At 45.5% G+C, this 20,396-nt stretch overlaps 1 long non-coding RNA gene across 1 annotated transcript; it reads right to left on the bottom strand.

Annotated features, from left to right (window-relative positions):
- Nucleotides 1–6,715: 6,715 nt before the first annotated feature.
- Nucleotides 6,716–20,110, bottom strand: LOC113920756. Its single transcript, XR_003519365.1, has 3 exons — nucleotides 20,042–20,110; nucleotides 13,490–13,653; nucleotides 6,716–6,794 (listed from the first exon to the last, which is right to left on the bottom strand). It is a non-coding gene; the product is annotated as an uncharacterized LOC113920756 (long non-coding RNA).
- Nucleotides 20,111–20,396: the final 286 nt, after the last annotated feature.

Genomic DNA, 20,396 nt, shown 5'->3' with positions numbered 1-20,396 from the left:
ATTTCATACGCATTCTCGAGGAAAAATGTCATTAATACGATATTAAAAAGTTGTTTAATTTGAAAGGAAAGATAATCTGTTGTAACAAATGCCGGTTATAGGCTTTTCCTTCAGTAAACTGCCCGCTCACATTCTCAGCAAACTTCTCTCCTCATTGTAACACTGTCTCATCTATTGATTTATGCCCTGTTTCTATGCGTGAAGGACATTAATCTATCGTTTGCTGTATTTGTTGCAGTTCTTCCTAGGTTGTCATTTGCCTTTTAATATTATTTATGCTGATATATGAAACAGTGAAGCTTTTTATGTAGTTGACTGTATTGATTGTTTGTATCACCCTCTCTTCCATCACCTCGTGATTGTAAAATTCGTCACCATCTTGAGAACAGAAGAATATTCCCCTGCATTTTCTACCATATGCGATGATGGACTCTGACGTGTTTTTGTTGTTTTTTTCTCAAAGAATAATACATTGCCTCATAATGTAATATGGAATCCTTCTGTTTTTCATAACTTTATGATGCTCTTAGTATTATTTACTGTTTTTGCAATATGTCAGTGTGTTTCTAATTGGTCTATTTAACCCATCCATCCATTCGCCAGGACCAAAGTGATTTGTCTATCAAGTCTTTACGTCCATAAAAAAAGGCCTCTCATTACTTTTATTTATCAAAATTCTACTATTCAATTTCTTATGGGTGGTATACCTGATAATCTTCAGAATGACTGGGCCTAAACCTCCACCTCCAAAAATTTCCCGTGGGGATTTTGATTGGAATTGCACTACGCCTACAATATAAGCTAATTTTGAGATGGGAGAAAAAAAAGAAGATTTTTATTCAGTTCCCTGAATTTTTAGCTCTTATTCATTTATTTTTATGAACCATTTGGGAAAAATGGTAGTTTTATGATATTAAAAAGTTTAACAACTATTATGAAAATATAAGTATTTATGACTCAATCTGTGGGCCAAACAGTAAAAACACATCCTTCTCTGTGCATTAACAATTGAATTAAACTACACCTATTTTTAAATGTTTACCACGTGATACGTTTAGCATGGCTTTCTCTAAAATCATCGTGTGAATGTGCAAATTATTCGCAGATCATTTAGACATTGTTTCTGTGATACTTTTGACATTCCTACCACCATTCCTGTGGTGAGCCAGCTGATGTCAGGACTGCCGTGTGGGCGGTTGCCTCAACGTCTTCCAAAGAAGACCCTACTGAACTGAGTGCCACTCAATAACTTGCGGTCCCATCAAGTAGACAGTTTACATCCTCACCGACGGTTTTCATTATTATTATTTATTTTTTTGATAGAGAGTGAAAGAGAGAATGATCAGGGGGAGCAGCAGAGGGAGAAGCAGAAGCAGACTCCCCGCCGGGCAGGGAGCCCGATGCAGGGCTCGATCCTAGGACCCTGAAAGCATGAGCTGAGCCGAAGGCAGACGCTTAACGACGGAGCCACCCAGGTGCCCCCTCCTCACCCAGGTCTTCAGCCTGCTCTTGAATGAACTCTTTTGCACCAACAACAGTTAAACTCCAAAGAGTTTCTAGCTTGATAGTTTCTCTGTTTTCAAAGTCACAAACATCATTTATTGGGCTGTCCTGTTTATTTGTTGACTTAACTTTATCAATTGGATTACTTTCAATTCGAGGAGATTTTCAGGGAATAAATCAGCAACCTCACTGACAGAAGACATGTTCATATTGTCAAGCCAAAGAGAATAACAACTTTTTCAGAATGAGTTTCATTAAAGTCAGATTCAAAAGGACTTATTTTCTAATGTTCACCTGTTTCCGCAATTACTATTAAAGTCCATGTACAGATTTTGATGTAGTTTTCAAACTGTTCTTGTATCTCCAGCGCTAATGTGCTGCAAGAGACACCCAGTCTTCCAATTTTCCTTAAATGAGTCCCTATCTCTTCAGAGACACTATATAATTTCTCTGGTGTTTATTTGGTGCACAGTAGGGACATGAGATTACCTGAGCTAGCAGTGAAGTGCTTACTTAATTTTTACCTTTTGTAACACACCAGGAAGTAGGTATCTTATCGTGGTTTTGATGTTACAAATTTAAGTGTGTATAAATGTTTCTAAGTTTTGGCTTCAATTTCAGATTTTTCTCCATAGATTAATCTTGATAGCATCTGTACAAAACCCAAAAAGATTTTATTGTAAATCTTTCTGTTTAAAATATTTTCATATGGACCAAAAATGAGGTTTGATTTTTTTTTTTTTTTCAGATGACAGTCCTTGCAGCCTCCTAAGATCACCGGGAAATATCGCTAAGTTCAAAATTATTGAATTTCACATGAAATTATTAAAACAGTTTTGCATGAAACCTTTTTCATCAATAATAATTGAAATTTTACTGCCTCGATGTTTACGTTTTTCCAAAAAGGTGCTGTCTTATTTGAATAGCATAAAGTGTTGAGGTGACAGCCTCATAACTGTAATTTGAAATGAGACACTCTCATTGAAATTAATTTTTTGTTAAGTTCTATTTAACATTTAGCATCCAAAATACTCAATAATGTCTAACTTAAATAATGCTAAAAATTCTGATGGTTCATTCTAAATATTTTCATTTCCTTTATTACCATTTTTTTAATATGAATGTTCAGCAGCTTTTATTATCCCAATACTTGATAGTATCAAAATGATTCATGATGCTATCTTAACATTCTTTATCTAGATGTCTTGCTTTACTGGGAGCTTTTCGCTGGCAAATAAGGGTAAGGGGCCGCTTCTGAGAGAAAGATGGACAGTAAGCATCTCCAATCTCAGATTTCATTCACATTTCCACAGCAGACACGATTAGCAGAAACTTTCCATAATTTTAGAAATATTATAGCCTCACATCGTGTATACCCACGTTCAATGCTATTTAGATTTATTTCTGTTGAATAAATCCCCCCACACACACGCCCATGAGAAAGCCGAATAATTCATTAATTATCAAACCATGAAAGGATCCCTACTAAGAACCTCAGAATTCTGAACGTGGCCCTGCTCTGTCTGATACCCATTTTCTGTAAAAAGTTTATTGAGATATGATTCCCATACTCTAAACTCCACTCGTCTGAACTGTACCATTTGTGGTTCTTAGTAAAGTCACAAGCTTGTGCGACACGAACAACGAACTACTCTTGCTCAGCATTACACCCCCTCTCTTCTGCTCCTGGCCACCGCCAGTCCACTTTTGCCTGTGGATTTGTGGACTCCAGACCTCTTGTATAAATGGGCTCATGCAATATGTGGTCTTCCGTGACCGGAGCCTTTCACTCAGCGTGACTTGTTCACGGCTTATCTTTGTGGTGATGTGTATTGGAACCCCATTCCCTTTTGTGACCTGGCGTCCTGCTGCATTTTAACCAATGCTGGGGAGGTTGGGGAGGTTGGGGAGGTTGAGGAGGGTGTCGTGGATCGGTGAGTGCTGTCTGGCCTCCACACTGACCTCTGATCCCTGTCACAATAATCACGCAGGTCATCAGAACCCGAGAGCGCCTAGTGTGCTTTCTTGCCTTGCTTACGACAAAACGCCCGTTCTCCACTCAGTGCTCTCATTTGCTTCATTCAAACCGCCTACTTTGAACAGAAAAGCTGTAAGAAGTAGCACTTAGTGAGTGGTTATTAGGCACCAAGCACCGACTTTCGGACACACCCCACGTGGATGATATTTAACAGCACACGTAAGGGAGGGGGGGGCTGCTATTATCTTTATCCCACAGCTGAGGAAAATGAGGCTTAGCTGTTTGCCCAAATTCGGCTAGTACTTACTGGAGCCGGAATCCAAACCTATATGTCACAGACTCTCTGCCTGAGAAGGAACAGGAGGGGGAGGGAGGAAGGCGGGGGCAGGAGACAGCAGAAGGAAAGATCCAGACCCATTGTTGACTGTGTTCACCATCGGTTCATCGTGCGTGGTCTTTTCAGCGTTCTTGCATGACGGCGACACGTTGGTCCCTCAGCCGCCTTACAGACAAATACCTCTCCTAGAACAAAGGTGATTTTTTTCTATTTTTTTTTTTTCCCAGTCTCTTCACAGGCCCTAACGTGACACTCTCCTCAGTGCAGGTAAATACCTGATGTTGACAAATACCCCGGGTAAGCAGCTCCGCGTAGACATGCGTAGTCTCCGGGGTGTTATAACAGAAAAGAGAGCCACACAGGGATGAAATGCTCGGGCATTTAAACAATATTCTAGACTTTATGGGTCGGTGCTTAAAAATAATAGCTCCAAAATGCCTCAAAATATGAGTGCAACAAACAGAATCTCCCTCCGTATTTATTGTGGAGTAATAAAAATGTGCAGAAAAAGGGTTGGATGGTGAAATAGTCTTATTAAAACCTAGGAGCCATGCGAACAGCTACAGCATGGCATTGGGCCACATAAGCGCACCCAGCTATCATTCTATCCAGGAGGGCACATAAACAGCCCTGACGGAATTAGAGCCTTATATGGAACAGTGACTGGGCCTTCTTGTTTACAAATATAACGTCAGATTAGACTGCGGAGGTGGCCATTGGGCTACTACTTCTCAGAAGCAAAATGGAACATGGAATTCGGTAGTTTTTCTTAAGAGAAGTAAAAGACTCATGAAACACAGAAAAGGTGAGGGATCCAGGCTGCCGGGTGGAAAGAACAAGGCAGGGAAATTCTCTTTGAGGGAAATATACAAACAATACAAAATTGTGAGCATTAAAAAAGATTAGCGCTGACATGGGGTAGGGGATTTTTTCTTTGTCATTGTTCAGAGCTGAATAGCAATAAGATTGTAAACTGCAGTGCTTGCTAATAGAATGAGGCCCCCTTGTATAATGAGGTTCATTATAAATGACATGCATAATTCCAGTCCTGTTCTGTGTTGATTCCATCTTTTGTTGCTGAGACAGACTGCTTTAATGGGCCCAAGGAGCCACGCCACACTTAAAACACACTTAAAACTATTTTGCGGGAGTGTTTTGTTTTCTTTCCTTTTTCAGTAGGTCAGGGTACACTTTAGACAGAAATACCCATCTGGATGTAGTGTGTCTTTGTGTAATAAAATGCATTTCATTCAGTACACTATTTTAAAATTCTCCAGTGATGAAAGTGCACATGCAAACATCGCCTGGTGAGTTAATTTCATCTGTTACTAACCAAAATATGCAAACGACATCGGGAAATTGTTTGATTAGTGTGCGTTTTCAAGGCTGAATATTTATGTCTGCCAGCCCACCCCCAGCACTCGCATCTTTTGAGGAAATCAAACAGGGTGAGAGCCGATATGAAAACAAAGACAATGCAGGTAAAAGACACATGTGGTCACTGCGGCCATGGGTCTCAAAACTCCACAAAGGGAAAGCAGGACACAGACAGGGTAACCCCGGTGCAGAAATGCCCCTGCACCCTGTCCAGCCAGCCCTCTGTCCCCTTGCCACACACATGGCTTTGCCACCAGGCTCTGCAGGACGGGGCGCAGCACATTTCTAGGGATCCAGCATCTGGGGTGAGACGTCTAGGAGGTCTGCCTCCTGCCCCAAGCTGTTTTGTCTCCTTTATTGTTTGGTTGGACAGAAGCAAAGAGCAAACTCTCCGGGCTTCAGAAGTTCTTCCAGAACGTGCTGTCCCCGGGCTGAGCATATCTGCCCTAGGGCGTCCTGGGTTTGCATGTGCCTTCCCCCACGTGCTTGCCTACACCTAAGCGCAGGCCAGAGAACTCTGTGGTTTGCATGGCTCTTTCTCGATTGTTCTGAAATCTGGTGAACTTTAGTAGGGTCAAAGGCTACCAACAGTCCTAGATGACACACACTCCATCCTCTCTACAATGATACTAGGTGCTTGCCTAAATAGTTAATGTGGATGTGATGCGTCATATCCAGTCACAACCAATGAACGGGATCAGAGTTCCGTGGAGAAATCACACGTTCCTTTGGGTTGAGGTTCTGTATCATTGCTCTCTATGTACCCACGCTAAGATTTTTTTATGCTCATCACAGAAAAAGAGTTCTCTTTTAGATTTCTTCCTTCTCTGTTAAATGTACAGTGTTGCTGTGGAGAAGTCTGCAATTTACAAAATATCTCCTAAAAGGATTGATATCCAAGTTTGAGAGAAGATGCAGGGGGGAGTCAGAGAGTGGAGGCAGGATGGCGGGATGGCAGGGTCGCAGGTCCCCCACACTGATGTCAGCAGATGAGAAGAACCGCAGGAATGGAGCAGCTCTATAATTAGAGTCCTATAAATTAGGCATGAAAGAGACCTATTAGTTCATCTCAATCATCCCTAAAGGGACCAGCCTGAGACTGTACCCTGCAGAGCATTTTCTATATTTCGTTTATATCATTTTTAACAGGCTTATAGGATGACGTGCTTTCATTAACTGCATGGACAAGGGCTTTACTGTGATTAAGTAACAAGGAATCTTTGATCTGAACAGTTTGAATACTGAAATTTTAATATGGAGTTAATGCTTACGAGGCATATATGAAAAACAGGACGCTGTGGGTGCCTGTCGTTTCAAGTACATTTGAAGCTCTCCTACACAGTCATTTCACACTCCCACACACATGGGGACACTCACTCTGTTCTCAAGAATCCCAAAATCAATAGACCCAGGAAATCATCTCTTATCTGTGCGAAGGCAAAAACCGGTGCCGGATGGGAGACGGCTTCCTTCTCGTATGGATCCCGGGATTCTTGAGAAAGGACAAAAGCGGCAGCCTGGGGAAGGGGAGGGTCCGGTTTCTCCTCCTGAAGACCCAGCACCTGACCCATCAGGTTTCAAAGGAAGCCCGAATGTCACCTAGAGAGAGAGTAAGGATCTCCTATAACAACCGGAGTTGGAGGGTGGGGAGGAGATTCTGGGGTGAAACCCTAAAACACGTTCTGAACCGGGCAGGTAGTGAGCCTGCTGTCAGGAAGCAGTCGTGCCTGGACCACCAGCAACCAGCAGGGACCAGGAAATCACTGGGAGCTGGGGGCAGACACCTGCTCTCTTCCTGAGTAGCCGGGAGACCTCCGGCAAGTCACTGCATCTCTCTAGAGCCAGGCTCTTCATTCGCAAAAGTCATTCGTTTTTCCTTTCAACAGGTGCTCATTAAGCACCTAATGTGGGCCAGGCCCTCCTCCGGGGGGTGGGGGGGTGGGGAGCTGCGTGCGCACAGCCCACAGGCGCTCCGCTCGGGGCCCCGGCGGCAGGGGGCTCTCGCTGTGCCTCCGCAGGGGGCTCATTGCCCAGCACGTGGCAGGTGCCCAGCCGGCGTGCACTTCAGCCCTGGTCTTAATAATAGTATCTGGGTTGGGTAAGACACTTTTGTAGGATTTCTCGATGCTTCTCTCTGAGCACAAGATGGAGGAATAGGGACTGCAGGAGAGCATATTTGGGAGAATTAGTATCTTCACACTTTTACCTTCTGAAAGAATCACACTCCCAGAAAGAATGGTTTACACCTCTCTAATTCCCTCTTCCCTGCCTGCACTTCCTCAGCCACCCCAGGGCCCGCCAGGCAGAGGGGAGGCACCCCAGGCAGAGGAAGGACCCCGCGTGGACGTGCTGCGTCCGGGCGGAGGGCGCAGGAGGCCAAGACTCGGTGCGGAGAGCGGGGAGGGGCTGCCGGCTGGGGCTGCCGTCAGGCGGGTCCCGTAGGGTCCCAGCACTCAGGTGACAGTCGTGATAGACGAGAGGATCGCAGGCTTAGAATAACCTTTCTGCCTGTGGCCCATGGGCTCCCCTTGGCAGCTTGAACAGGCGCCTCCACTTCCTGGTGCTGTGACCTGTGGGGGCAACCTGAGGGTGTGCTCACTCCTCTGCCCTACGCACCCCTTCCCGGCTTGCCTCCCTCACTCGCCAGCGGGGTTTTGTTTGTAGCCCCACCTCTGACTACTCCTTCTTTAACTCCTTCCCAGACCTTCCCTGTCTCTGACGTCGAAGGTTTTATCTTGGGTATTTTCTCAAGATTGGTTTGGTTTCCAGGAGTGGGGCTCTTCTCTCCTAGGAGCTAATAGTTTCCCGAGATGATCGTGCCCAGCGCATGGGCGACACCTGCCCAAGGATTTCTTTTTCTGTCCTGGAACTTGGCCGAGGTCCATCCACGGTTTCTTCCAGGTGTGTTGCACTCATGCCCACGTGTACGGATGCATGCCTTCGTTCATCCTGCGGCTCCGCGTGGAGCACCGACTCGGGGATAAGCACCATTCCAGGATTTGGGGACAGGGCAACCAGGAGGGTGGACAAAATCGCCACCGCTGTGGCGCTCCCATTCTAGAGGGAGGAGACCGATGATCGACGAGCACACGAATGTATAAATAGAAATTTTCCTTTAATCATGGACATGAGGAAGAGAGATGTGATAGATGCCAGGAGCAGGGTGGTTCCATCTCTGTCCCCGGGACTTTCAAACATCTTCAAAATCAAGTTTCAGTCATTCTGGAGATACTGAGCTCCTGCCAGGCACAAGGAATTCCAAGAGGACCAGCTTCATTCGCACCTGGTCCCTGGCTGTCCCAGAGCGCTCCCTGCTATGATGAATGGCATCACTGTCTGCTCTGCAGCTTTTCTCAGAGACCTGAGCATTATCCTAAAGGCAGCCTTCTCCCTAGAGCTCACATCAAATCCTAATTTTGTGGATTCCACCCTTAAACACTTTGGCAAATACAGCCATTGCTTTTTAATCTCTACCGACATAATGTCGATTCAGTCACATCCTCTCTCAACTCAGGAGTGACTCAGGAGTGACACGAGTCTCTCCCCCTGTCCAGGGCTCTCAGCCTCGGCACTAGTTACAACGGAGGCTGGATAATTCCTTGTTGACAGGGGCGTTCTGGGCATGTTAGGATGGTTTGCAGCATCCTCAGGGTCTACCCCCTAGTTATCAGCAGCCACCACCTTTTATGATGAGCAAAAATGTCTGCAGACACAATCAAAAGTCCCCTTGGGGAGAAAATCACACCCAGTTAAGAACCACCGTGATGCTCCTCCCAAGGCCCGTGCGCGCTCCATTCAGCTGCCTCCCTCAGGTGTTCTGGGCAACGTCACAGGGTTGGGGGGGGAATGCCCATCCGACTACAGCTCCACCACCGGCACCCATCCTGGACCCCCAGCAGCTTCTCCAGCTCATGTGTGTCCCTTGTTTTTCTCCCTAGCACTTACCTCTCCTGCTTTTTCAGCATCTGTCTCTCCTCCCCAGCAAAAATTATAAGCCCCATTGGTGTCTCTGTTTTTGGTGATTTATCCACATTATGCCTCCTTAAGAATCTCTTGGCTTCGGCATGGCGTCCCATCTCCCTTTCCCCCATTCTAACTCTCAGATGCCAAAACGCCTCCAGTCATCATTCCGCCGTGAAGACGAGAGGGCGCTGTCCCACGCACGAAGTTCTCACCGCACCCAGCACCCACAGATGATCGTCTGAAACCTGTCAGGTCAGCCTTCCCGCTGGTCACCCCTGCTGGACCTTTTCAGCCCCAGCTGCTGCCTCTCCCCCTCCTGACTCAAGCTGTGATCCCCAAACACGTCACTCCCCTTCCTTACGACTTCTGACTTGCCTGCATCTTTTCTTCCCCACCCCGAATGCCCTCCTTCCGTCTTTCCAACCGGCAGATGTTCTGCCCATTCTTTATGTCTCTTCCCAAGTGTTGCCTTTTTGATAAATCTTTTCTTGATTCTCATGCAGAGTGTGGTTCTTTTTTTCCTGTGTTCCCAGTGCATTTTTCACATACCTCCATAAAAATAAAAATTCCACTGTATTTTCGATTCTGCAGATGGTTGTTTTCTCAGTGGTCTCCAAGGTTCTTGAATGAGGAACTATGTATCTTTACATCCTGGGCTGCTAAGACAGCCTGGGGCACAGCACAGCACTCTGTGCATGCTTGTTGAATAAGGGGAGGGATCCTACTTTGTACGTTATCTTGTATCATGTATTTCAGTGACATCTTCTATTACCCTGGAGTCGTGGTTCTTAAACTATGTGCCGAGATGACCCTGGGGAGCCACAGGAAACACAGGGGGACACAGGATATCTTGCACGTTTGAGGGAAGTACCGCCGTGATCCACATCTGTTGACCATCTCACGAACTACCAGCTCCAAGTAATTCAATCTCAGCATCAGCTCAGGCTACTCTTCGCTTGATGACATCATATCTCAGTAGAGCCAGAATTTTGGCTATTGCGATGTTAAAAAGCAAGTTGTATGGGAACATCAATGTGAGCAGTCCAAGATTAAACATGTTGCACAGTGGCCGACAGGTACAACATCCCTCGGAAAGTGATGGTACTTATTTAACAGTGAAATCCATAGTTTTGCTTTCAATATATGTCTCTCATTTTTTTCAGATGACAACTAAATTGTTAGGATATAAATATTCATTAAGATGTTTGAACCTGTTTAATAAGTTTTAAGGTCACATATGTATTTAATAAACATATACTGTCAGGTATTTCTTTTGGCCTCAGCGTGCATTTAGGGTGCCATGAACAGAGACAGTTTGGGGAGCTCTTCCTTAGAGAGAATTACTGGTTGGAGTCCTTACTTGTAAATCGCAGAAACTGGTTCCCTGCTGATGACCATAAAATAGACTAATTTATTGACAGCATATTGTGGAGTTTGCAGAACCAGTGAAATAGCTTTCAGCCCAGGCTTGGCGGGAAGCTTCCAGGAACAGCTTCTCAAAACACACCTCCCACACCTTCCGCCGGGAAAGCAGTTCCAACAGAGCCTCTCTTTGCTGGAAACTCGGTGTTGCCTCTCCAGAGAGCGGTGGAGACAGAGACAAAGAGAGGAAGAGAGATATCGAGGGAGGGGCAGGGACGCACAGAGAACACCTCCCATCTCTGCTCGCAGGTCAGACCCCAGGCAGCCACACCCACCCGGTGGGCAGAGACAAAATCACACACACACCTTTGCCCACCTACAGTTGAAGTTGAGGGGGGCTCTCCAGCTTCGAACCTTCGACAGAGGCATGTTCCGATTACAGACTAACGTGTCGCAGGGAAATTGTGAACCCTTCCATTGACAGAGAGGAAGGAACTGGGAAAGATGAAATTCCAAATGTCTTGAGAGTTGTCTCAGCTATGTGAGCCCTCTGACGTGAAAGTGGGTTGGGCTTGTTTCCATGGCCACATGGATTCAAAATGGACACCAGGAGGGCGATTGGAGTACGGGACAGGAGGAAGCCCCCAGGGCCAGGCTGTCCGAGGCTCCTGTCCCTGCCTGGGTTGGGGTGCAGCCGAGGTGATTGGGGAGTGCCAGAGAGCGGTCCCAGGCAGGGGGTCCCTGACCCCCGGGAAGCTGCCGCTGGGGCCGAAGAGCATAAATGTGTGGACGCACAACCTGTCCTGCGAAGTGGTCTGAATAATTATGACGGCGTTGATGAAAGGGTTTTCCAAAACCGCATTGTCAGGTTTTCACTCTCCTGCAGCTACTGACACGCTCTCATTGGTGACAAACGAAACATAATTTTTTAAAAGATTTTATTTATTTATTTATTTACCTACTTACCTACTTACTTACTTACTTACTTATTGGGAGGGAGGGAAGAGGGGGAGAGAGAGAGAATCTCAAGCAGACTCCCCGCTGAGCGCAGAGCCTGAAGCCAGGCTCCACCCCTCAACCCTGAGATCATGACCTGGGCGGCCGAGATCAAGGGCTGGCCGCTTAACCAATGAGCCACCCGGGTGCCCCATGAAGCATAATTTTTAACGAGGTTTATCTCTCACTGTAAAATATCCTCTCACTGAAAAATTGGAAGTGAAAAAAGCAAACAAATCAGGTACTACTCACACCATGTGACACCACAGAGGCTCCTTTGTGGGTTATTTCCCACTGGATTTTGTTCTCTGATTTAATTTTCAGAGCTGTGACTCCATTTTACTGCTTTTTTCATGTGTCCTGCCGTAATGGACCATTGTAGCACCCTGGAGCATACTGGGCAAATTGGTATAAATATTTCATCAATAGAGTGTCTTATTTTCTTTAGAAAATGAACACCAGATTATCATAAAGCTATTAGTACTTGAAGTCATGTCAAGTCATGTCATGAATTAAATTCTTGCTACATTAAAATAGGCATTTGAAAGGACTTCGATACATACTACAAAAATAAATTGAAAGTATTTGTAAAACAGAAGAGGAATAGAATTTGATTTTCAGTGCTATGAATGATGTGGAGAGAAACAATGAATGAACCAACGTATTTTGGTAGATGATAAAAATGATGGAATTCTTAAAAGATGAAACGAGGGAGCTTTAAAGCAATAGACACTTCTTGGGGGCGCCTGGGTGGCTCAGTCGTTAAGCGTCTGCCTTTGGCTCAGGTCGTGATCCCAGGGTCCTGGGATCGAGCACCGCCTCAGGCTTCATGCTCGGCGGGGAGCCTGCTTCTCCCTCTCCCTCTGCGTGCCACTCCCCCTGCTTGTGCTTGCTCTCTCTCTGTCAAACAAATAAAAAAATAAATAAAAAATAAAGCAATAGGCACTTCTTTCCAAGGGGATGGTGCTGGCTCTTCACGGAAGCTGACTCTTGAAAGAGGCTCCATGTCCAGTGGAGACCAGTTTCATGTGCCCAAGGACTCCTCCCAAACTGTGTTGAACAAAATAACAAATCAAATAAGAATAGACTTCCGGTGAGCTGGGAATAAAAATGTGTTTTCAGAGAAAGAACGGCTCCAGCATGCATCCATTTAAGTCCGCTGCTCCGGGAGGAGTTGGGTTGGAGTTAACTGGACAGTAAGGAAAGACCTGGAATGGTGGCTGAGTTAGGACTGCTAGCGGGAGGGCTGGCTGCCTGCTATGGGCTTGGGGAAGCACGGGAGACCATGAGTGTCCATTATTCCGGATGGACACCTGTTGCCAGGTCACCAATAAGAGTGTGTGGTTTGTGGAGTGCTCGGAGCAGGGAATAAGCCGGAAGCCTGCCTTTGTGTTGTGAATTCTTCCCAGTCTGGAAACAGTCAGCCTTTGGGCAAGTGTGTTAAGTTTTCTGTGTCTGGCCACGTCCAAAGAAGGATATTGTTAGATGGCACTTCACAGCTTCCAATCACCCATCCCAGTTTCTGCGCAGTGACATGCTCTGGTGGGGACACTCCCCAGGCAGGTGTGGGACAGCATGTTCATCCTACCTAAGGCCATGTTTGGCAGTACTGTAGGTGGACAAATCCTCTGTCTGTCCAGCAGGTGTCTGCAGTCTGCCTACTTCCTGCTCGTGAATGCTTCCATGCCTAGGATATCAATGACGCCCAGAGAAGATAAGCATTTCTTGCCATTGGAACATTCACACATTTTTCCCAGTGTATTGTCTATTTATCTGCCACAAATTAGAATATAGATGCCCCAACCCATCACTTTGGCCATTGTCACAAGCGATACCCATTACCCTGACCAACTCAACTGTATTCAACTCAGTCATATAGATTTTCCTGGAGCTGGAAGACATTCTACATTATTGCAATGACTCACTAGGTTATCAAGACTCAACTTGGTGCTCTCTTCAAGGAGTAGACTCACCTATACCAGTGACCAGTTCTTCAACATTGAGCCTTGCTGTGGGATCCGTTGGGAAAAGTACAAATGTCCCAATCCAGAGACCCAGGTTTGAACTGGGAGTCAGATGCCTGCTGGTCCCATGACCTTAAAATAGCTCTGAGTCGCTCTGTGTCTCAGTTTTCTGCCTGGAAAACAAAACCAGTGTTTCCTATGGTCTCTGCTCATTAGGCAGTGAGAATTTTAAAACCTTCGAATTCTTAGGTATTACCTTTTCTATTCAAACCTTTTGACATCTTCAGTCTTATTTATCTGATACAATTTCTAATTTTTCTTTCATTCTGTGTTATTCTTTTCAGCCTGATTACTACTTCCTTTTTAATGCTGTGTAATATGTTCCTAGTGTTGTTGCCCTTACTAGTTGGTGAGTTTTAAGTAACAAATAAATTGGCACCTGCCTCATCTTCCACATCAAGCATTTGCGAAAATATAAAATAAGCAGTGTATGTGAAAATATTTGGGAATTGTAAAGCACATTATATATGCAGCTATATAATGCATATACATTATGTATGCATAACACATGATCATATGTATGTGTGTGGGCACATGCTGAGAGAGAGATATTACCAGTGAAAGTCCAGAAGAGACAACAAAAGAAACACTATCATCCTTTATTTTTATTCTGGGCTGGAGTGCTCATCCTCCATGTGTAATGTACCCATCCCAGCAAGCAGAGGGGGTCCAGGGCACACGGCCAGAGCAGCTGAGTCGGCGGGAGCTGGGCTTCACGCCCAAGGGCGCATGGGAAGGTCCCCTTACTTGGCTGACCACCAGCATATCTGTTACCTCCACGTTCTGCCAGGTCTTCAGTTTCATTAGATAAGCTGATGAAATAAAGCAGCTGGGCACCTCCAAACAACGGCACATCTACCTTAATTTCTCAGGTAGGTTTACCTACTATAAGTTAAATCTGTGAATACATATAGAAGTTAGGGTTTATTTGTGAGATGCATACCAAATGGCCTTTTCTGACCTTTTTGTTGTTGGGGGGCGGGGACCACTAGTGTCTCGCCTGTTGGATTACTTTAATTTTCTGCTGCTTGGTAGTTTGTGCTCAGGTGGTTTTTTGGCCTTCATGAAGGAATGCTTGAAAAAGTGAGCATCTCAAAAATGTTCTCTCATCTGGTTCTGTAGCTGTGAGGGGTCTCGGCCGTACCACAGCACTCACGGGCACACACGCCCAGGTGCACACACACGTGCACACTCACACGTGCACACCCACGCCTGGACTCGCACACTCACGCATGAAGATGGAGAGGTCAACTCATCTTTCTTTTCATCCATTTTATCCAAATACAGTTAATACAACTAAGCCATAAGAGAGACTGCAACCTTGACCTTATCACAGCTTTCATGCCTTGGAATTTGTGTGGACATAATTTCTCATCTAAATTTAACACACAACCTAAAGACAAAAGAAGTATAGGTTCTAACATCTGTTTTTCTACCTTCAACACACTTATTCTTTTTTTTAGCTTGGATTTGGACCATTGTAAGGACGATATTCTCGAGGCTGTTACACACCGTGTCCCAGGCATTGGAATAACATGCATCAGTGGGGTTTCATCGCGGTTCAGCCAGACAGAGGCTGGGCCCAGAAGTTCCTACACACTGCCTTGAAAAAGTCGATTCGGCCTGAGGAGCCTGCCATGAGGTGAGATAAGCCTAGAGCCAAGAGCTACCCACCAGAGCTGCAGCCTAAGGCTCCACGCACAGCACCGTGGATCCCCAAGGGTTCTGTAGGACCAGCAAGCATCAAGATGGCTCATTTGCCTGGACCCGCAGCTGCGAGGGGATAAAGCAGGAGTGGGCCAGCCACAGGCTTCAGTAGAGGTCCCATCATGCGGGGACACAAGTGACATCCCTGCAGAAGCCCGGAGAGACAGGAGACAGCATGGAGACCAGCACCTTCCTTACCAAACATGTCAGTAAGCACCCAGCATCAACTAGGGGAAGAGGAGGAACTCTGAAAGACTCAGTCATTGCTCAAAACAGTCATTGCTAATTTCAGTTTTTCAAAGAAGGATTGTTGAACGCCAAAAACGTGCCAGACACTGTTCTAGGGGCACGGGGTGGCCCAAAGAGGCCGATCCAATCCTACTGAGTACAACGAATTTGATGACATCCGTCCCCCCATATCCCAACTAGGAAGAGCTTGCGAGGAAGGCAGATGTGCTAGAGCTCCAGAGGTTGCTTTATCATCTGCAGCTGTGGGTTCCGTGCAGGTAACTTTGTGGCCAGCCGTTGCCTGCTCCCTTCTCTCTTCTTTCGCTCCCTGGACAAGAATGTGCCGCGTGCTTATAATGCGCCGGCTATGTGGCGGCCCACGGGGCACCCAGTGGTGGTCAACATAGACCCACAGCCTCAGACTAAAGAGGGCGGGGAGGGAGCCAGACACGGAACACATCACCGCAGGGTTAGAAACAGAGAGAAGCGGCATGTAAGTAAAACGCACCGAGCCATGGCGGAGAACAGTGTTGGGGGCGGGCAGGGCTGGGGGCCGGTCCAGAAGAGGTCTGGCTGCGAATAACCGAGGCTGGGTGTGTGAAGGTTGGCAAAAGAGCAAGTCCAGCAAGCACACATCGTCAGGCCGCCGCTTGTCAAGAACTAAAGCAGAAAAGAAGCCTTTTGGAGAACCGGGATGTGTCCTTCCAGGAAATGAGGGCACATGCATTATTCACGGCACATCCTTCCAGACATCACACGCGAACGCAACTGTTCAGTGTAAAGCCGTATGGGGACTGTCGTCCTGTGCTGTCGAATGTTCTTCTCCAACATGAGCTGAGCGGTGGCAAGACAGTGCTTGAATGGATACACCATGATTGGTACAACCAAACCCCTGCTTTTGGATATTTAAAATGCCTCTAAGTTCTTGCTATTATAAATAGTTCTCAACAGGACATTCTTGTTATCCCTCAGGTACATTTCTAAACACGAATTTGCTGATTCAAAGAGAATCCAAAATTGGCTTCAAAACATAGTATGATATTGTAAGATTTTCCTTATTTAAACCTGGCACATGCCATCCTGCCGTGGGCAATTTATATTGAGTTGAACATTTTCAAATTAGGTGTGTGTACCTGGTAAACAATTTGAATAGTGCAAAAAGCCAGATAATAACAAACGCTCAAATCCCAGCCCTCCAGGTCCTCGAGTCTGCCTCCCTGGACGCTGATGTGATCCCAGATGCTGATGCGTATTTGCACTGTTTCCAGGTTCAGGTGATTATGCATGCCTCTTTTACAAACATTTTTATATAAATCTTACTGTGGTCATTGGCTTCCTTTCTTTGGGGACTAGAATGGTTGGTTTATCCCATAGATGTATGTTCAACTTTTAAGAAACTACCAAGTCATTTTCCACCGTGGTCCCATTTTATGCTTCCACCAGCAACGCAGGAATTTACGGGAGTCGACATCCTCACGATCATTTGACAGACTTTTAAATGAGCTCTTCTGCTGGTTGTGAGGTGGCATCTCACTGTGGTTTTATTATGCATTTTCTAATGACTAATGAGGACATAGTCCTCCAGGCGGAAGAAATAACATTTGTGAAGACCCCAAAGGAGAAAAGAGGTGTTTTTTGGAAAATTCCTATACACGATCTTAGAGAACATACAGACATAAATATTATTGGCATTGCCAGTTATACACACACATTTTATTTAATTAATATGGTGAATATCTATCATGGACCAAATACGTCCTCTCAGAATTAATACAATGAAGCCCTACCTCCTAGTGTGATGGTATTGGGAAGTGAGGCCCTTGGGAGAGTTAGATGAGGTCATGAGGGAGGAGATGCATGCCCTTGTGAAAGGCGGATGAGACAGGAGACCCCGTTCTCTGCTTGCACACCCGAGGAAAGGACACGTGAGGACAGAACCTGAGCAGGCTGGCACCCGGACCGCAGACTTCCAGCTTCCGGAACCAGGAGAAGGAGTAAGAGGCCATTACTGGGACAGTCCACTCTGACTTGATTCTTTCAAGGTTCGTTTACCATCTGCTGGGACAGGACAAGAGCTGCTGTCTTGGGAGATGTGGCCTTTCTGGGGTGGTGACCGCATGCCCCGATCTCCTGCAGGGCCCCTCCTCTCCGTCTGCAGCTCACAGCTTCCTGGAGCTGCCCTTTCCTGGGCCCCGGGGTCCCACCGTACGCAGCACCGCATCGCACCTGCCCACAGCTGTGCCAGGACCCTGTGCACTTTCCGGAGCTCTTACGCGCATACATTCCTTCTCTCCTGGTTCCTGTCCGCAAATCCCAGCCACTGAGCAGCTCCGGATCCTGCTTCCCTCGGGCTCCACGTCCCTGCCTTTGGTCCGCAGAAAGCTGGGTTGACCCAGGACTACGGTGTGTCTCTTCTCGGGGAACCCAGTCCTACACAGCTGAAAATAGTTGTTTCTTCAATTTTGCGCAGTTCTGTAGTTACTTATGGCAGCCGGGTTATGCTAGTCCTAATTACTTTATTGTGGCCAAAAGTAATTGTCTTGTTTTATTTATAAAATTGTTGTGCTATTACAAATAAACCTTTGGTGGGCCTATGTATAGTTCTCTATATACAGATACCCTGAATAGTTTTATTTGGCTACCTATTAAGTAGTAACACTAAGTGATATATAGTTTTTGAGTTTGTTTCCTAATTTTGCGATTCCTTTAACTATACCCTGGCATGCTTCATCAGTAAATGGGCAACTTTAACTAATTAGTTTTGCAATTAAAAGAAATACGTGTATGGGTCGCCTGGGTGCCTCAGTCATTAAGCGTCTGCCTTCAGCTCAGGCCAGGGTCCTGGGATCGAGCCCCACGTCAGGCTGGCTCCCTGCTCCGCGGGAAGCCTGCTTCTCCCTCTCCCACTCGCCTTGCTTGTGTTCCCTCTTTGGCTGTGTGTCTCTCTGTCAAATAAATAAATAAAATCTTAAAAAAAAAGTTTAGAAAAAAGAAAGAAAGAAACACATGTATATCATATACTTATCCCCTAAGTCAAGTAGAACTATAATGAAAACAGAACCTCTTTTTCAATTCGTTATCTTTGAAAGAAACCAGCATTGACAGTTTCTTATGTATCTTTCAGAAGTTTCCAGGTTTGTGAACACCTATAAATATATTTTCTTTTCTTTGTCTTATGGTACAGATAAGAATGTATTCCTTGCATTGTTGTGCATCTTTTAACAAATTAAAACATAGCTTGAAAAAATTTCCATATTGGCATAGATTTATCTATCTTATTTTTTAAAAATAGCTCTGCTTTCTAGATGTACCATAATTTAACTAAGCAATTCCCTATTGATGGACATTTATAGAGTTTGCACGGTTGGTATTTCAAACAATGCTACAAAGTAAATCTTTTGTACAGACGTGAGAATGTACAAGGTCCCAAGGTGAAACTACGTCTTTCATTTTGTGGGATGTTCCCAAGATGCTCTCCAAAGAGCTCTGCCAGTTTTCACTCCTACCAATAGCAGATAGGACATCCGTTGTCCAACATCCTTATACATTGTGAAATACTGACTCTTCAGTCTTTGCCAATCTGCAAGGCTGAAAAAAAATAGCATCCCATTTCTATATGTTGTTACTTCATTGTAAGTAAGGTGCTGCTTACTTCCCTTTCTTCCTATTGGTATTTATTTACTTTGAATAATAAACTTCAGTGGGGCCAAGCTGGGTCAGGTAGCTACTGCTAATTTTATGGAATTGTATGAATGAATCTCATGAACACTGTGATTTACCTCCCAAGAAGATGCTTCTGAAGTTGCATCACTTTCTGCCATTTATGACAGCTTTATTCAAATGAATTTCATCCTCTAAATTCTTAATCCACATCAATTTTCTTTGTAGTGTTTGATGACACCTATGTTTTCCCTTACTGTTATGTACAAATGGGGGTTAAGTTCTCCTTAACAAACCTGGTTGTAAGAAAAACAAAACTCTTCCATCAGGTGTAGACCCCTGGGTCTTCGTTGAGCACTCTTGTCACCCTACTGGCCTAGTGCAGCCTCCTGTCCATGCCTGGGAGGGGTCAGGTAGATGTTGGTACTGCAAGGGTTGTCAGCTTCGCGATAGGAGGTTGGGTGCCCTGTTTGGAGGGACCAACTATGAAGGATCTTGGAGCAAGTGTTATTTGTGTAGCTCCTTAAAAGCCCAGTTCCATCTCTTGTGGGATTGGAGCAAAAGCTGACCTCAGCGACTTGTTTCTTGGGGCCTGACTCTGGGCTTCCTCGGGAGCTGCCTCGCAAGGCTCTGGGACACGGTGAGGACCCTATTTGAACTTGTGTAGGTTGAGCCCCAGACAGAGGCTTCCTCCTACATTTCCCCTCAATCGTGGGCTTCGGCAGCCCCATTATGTTCCAACATAATTAACCTACCCATGGTTTCCCAGGCAAGAGAAAATGCTCCAAATGGCTCATGGCATCTCCAAGGCTGCAGAATGAGAGTTGGTCTGGCTGACAAGGTTTCTTGACCAAAAGAAGGTCAAGTCGGAGAAGACCAAGCTGAACTGCAGGTGTGACCACTCACCTAACTCTGTGAGCCCTCATCTTGTTCATCCGGTGACCCTCACATCAGACCTTACCGCCTCCTGTGAATAGCTTTTTTTTGGTGACTTCTTAAATAGCCTCTTTGCCTCCATTGTGGCTTCATAATTGTGACCTTATAACAGTTACCATGGAAAGAATTCCTAGATTATAAATAATGACAACGTGAGTTTCCTAGTTACCAAGTATATTTATAAAATGAATTCCAAAGGTACATGACATTTAATTCCAGCCTATTTTTAGAAACCAAAAGATAATAAAGGAACATACCTTTTTTCCCCCAGAAAGAAAGAATTGTACTATTTCTCCAAATCTAGTTATAAAGCAATACATCTATA

This window comes from Zalophus californianus, chromosome 3 (genome assembly GCF_009762305.2).
Source record: "Zalophus californianus isolate mZalCal1 chromosome 3, mZalCal1.pri.v2, whole genome shotgun sequence".
NCBI lineage: Eukaryota > Metazoa > Chordata > Mammalia > Carnivora > Otariidae > Zalophus > Zalophus californianus.
This window is presented reverse-complemented; position numbering and strand designations above follow the sequence as displayed.